Raw genomic sequence first — 3,334 nt, forward strand, 5'->3', positions numbered from 1 at the left:
ATTCCATTGGTTTTTGAGTGTTAATCAATTTTCGCAGAGTCATTGCCTTTTTTGCTGAGTCATGCTCATGACCATGCTGTCTACTATCATCCTTTAGTGTTTCCTTCACTTAGTACCCACGTCTGAACCCATTTCAGTGGTTTTTGAGTGTTATTCTTTTTTCGCTGAGTCATTGTCATTATGAAGTCATTATTGTATTCTCCTATCATTATCGTTACTAACCATACTTGCACCCATTACGATCATTAATCCTCGATTCTTTGCCACTTGGGGTTTTTTTTTCGACCCATTCTTCCGCTTTACCATGCTCATTCTCATAATTAATTTATTGACTATCATGATCATTATATTCCTCAAGAAATTACCAATCGATTGGTATATAATGTTATGGGGTTTGTAACGATCTTATTGAGTTATAAATCACCTTGTTTTACGTGGCTAACAGCAGTTTGTAGAACCATATAATTGTATCAATATTATTAGCATGAAACTCCCAGCAAGCATAAGGAGATATGTCATTCGGACGGAGAAATGCAGTTGCCAAGATCTCATCTCAAGTAACCGTCCTTGATTTCTGGTGATGAGAGAGAGAGTGAAATTAGTCAAGAGGAAACAGGCCAACCTAGAGGCAGTAAGGGTAAAAGCAGACCAATTCAGGCTGGTGCTCGCAAAAAAATATGCAGCTTTAGAACAGGAAGATGAAGATAACATAGAGCTAATGAATGAAACCGTAACTAGGCTGATCTCAGAAGCAGCAATTGAAGTGGGAGGTAAGGCACCAAAGCAACCTGTAGGGAAGCTCTCCCAAGAAACAAAGGACCTAATAAAGAAACGACAAAACATGAAAGTGTCCAACTCAAGAGATCAGATAGAATTCGCTGAACTGTCAAAACTGATCAACAAGAAGAAAGTAAGGGATATTCGAAATTATAACGTGGGAAAAATTGAGGAAGCCGTAAAATATGGACGCAGCATGAAATCAGTAAGAAGAAAACTAGGCATAGGACAAGGCAAGATGTATGCACTGAAAGATAAGCATGGTAATATCATCAGCAATTTCGATGACATAGTAAAAGCAGCAGAAGAATTCTATACTGACCTGTACAGTAGCTAAAACAGCCAAGCTTCTTCCATTCGAAATAGTGATGAACCGGATACAGAAGCTCCTTCTATAACTAGCGATGAAGTTAGAAGGGCCTTGAAAGACATGACCAGGGGAAAAGCGCCTGGAGAAGATGGAATAACAGTAGATTTAATCAAAGATGGAGGAGATATCATGCTTGAAAAGCTTGCGGCCCTTTATACGCAATGCCTCACAACTTCAAGTGTACCAGAGAGCTGGAAGAACGCCAACATTATACTTATCCATAAGAAGGGAGACGTTAAAGAATTGAAGAATTACAGACCCATTAGCTTGCTTTCAGTATTGTATAAAATATTCACCAAGATAATTTCCAATAGAATCAGGACAACACTTGACTTCAGTCAACCAAGAGAACAGGCTGGCTTCAGGAAGGGATATTCTACGATGGACCATATCCATGCCATCAATCAGATAATCGAGAAATCTGCGGAGTACAATCAACCTCTCTATATGGCTTTCATAGATTATGAAAAGGCATTCGATTCAGTAGAGATATCAGCAGTCATAGAGGCATTGCGTAATCAAGGAGTGGAGGAGGCATACGTGAATATCTTGGCAAATATCTACAATAATTCCACAGCTACCTTGGTTCTCCACAAGAAAAGTAGAAAGATACCTATCAAGAAAGGGGTCAGGCAAGGAGACACAATCTCTCCAATGCTATTCACTGCATGCTTAGAAGAAGTATTCAAGCTCTTAGAATGGGAAGGATTAGGAGTGAGGATCGATGGCGAATATCTCAGCAACCTTCGGTTTGCAGATGACATTGTCCTATTGAGCAACAAGGGAGAGGAATTACAACAAATGATTGAGGACCTTCATCGAGAAAGTGCAAGAATTGGGTTGAAGATAAATATGCAGAAGACAAAGATAATGTTCAATAGCCTGGCAAGGGAACAAGAATTCAGGATCGCCAGTCAACCTCTAGAATCTGTAAAGGAATATGTTTATCTAGGTCAATTACTCACAGGGGACCCTGATCATGAGAAAGAAATTTACAGAAGAATAAAATTAGGTTGGAGTGCATACGGCAGGCATTGCCAAATCCTGACTGGGAGCTTACCACTGTCGTTGAAAAGAAAAGTGTACAATCATTGCATTCTACCGGTGCTAACATATGGGGCAGAAACTTGGAGGTTAACAAAGAAGCTCGAGAACAAGTTAAGGACCGCACAAAGAGCAATGGAACGAAAAATCTTAGGAGTAACGTTAAGAGACAGGAAGAGAGCGGTGTGGATCAGAGAACAAACGGGGGTAGACGATATTCTAGTTGACATTAAGCGGAAGAAATGGAGCTGGGCAGGCCATGTAATGCGTAGGATGGATAATCGGTGGACCATTAGGGTTACAGAATGGATACCAAGAGAAGGGAAGCGCAGTCGAGGACGGCAGAAAGTCAGGTGGGATGATGAGGTTAGGAAATTCGCAGGCGCAAGTTGGAATACGCTAGCGCAAGACAGGGGTAATTGGAGATCGCAGGGAGAGGCCTTCGTCCTGCAGTGGACATAAATATAGGCTGATGATGATGATGAACACATTACAGCTTCGTGAAGATGCCTTTTGCTTTCGGCTTCATTATGGTTGCAAGGTAATGCAACAACAATGGATGCTCCAGGCGCATTTCTGCCGTAGTAGTCGCCATCGACGTTGCCGTGATGTTCCGTATAAAGTACAAGGGCGAAAACATCGTCGCCGCGCGCCGTATGCTGTATGTGCGAGTGAATGAGTGCGAGGGTGAGCCGACGATGGTGGATCATTCTTGCACGCGCAAAGGATGAAAGCGGGAGGAAGTGCGCCATCTTCCGTCGTGCGTAAGGCACCGGGGGCAGGGGAGGGAGATGGGGGCGTTCTACTTCGGCGGCGGCCGCGCGGGCCCTATCTTGGAAGCGATCTGCAATGGGGACAAAGTGCGCCGAGTGTTGATAGCTTCGTGTGCACTGTGTTTTCGCTGATTAGTTCGCGTTGAAGCGAGAGGCAGCACGATGGTCAATAGACCGATCCCACCGACCAATCTGCGCATGCGCCGGTTGTCCGGAAGTAGCACTGCCTCCATCTTGGTTGTAGTCAACTGGTCAACCACACCACCGAAGTCCGCGCTCGTTGAGTACTGCGCACGAGCTTCCCAGAAATTACATCGGCTGCAGTGCCGTAGCCAGAAATTTTGTTCGAGGGGGGGGGGGGGGGGGGGGG

Source organism: Dermacentor silvarum, chromosome 1 (assembly GCF_013339745.2).
Source record: "Dermacentor silvarum isolate Dsil-2018 chromosome 1, BIME_Dsil_1.4, whole genome shotgun sequence".
NCBI classification, from domain to species: Eukaryota; Metazoa; Arthropoda; class Arachnida; order Ixodida; family Ixodidae; genus Dermacentor; species Dermacentor silvarum.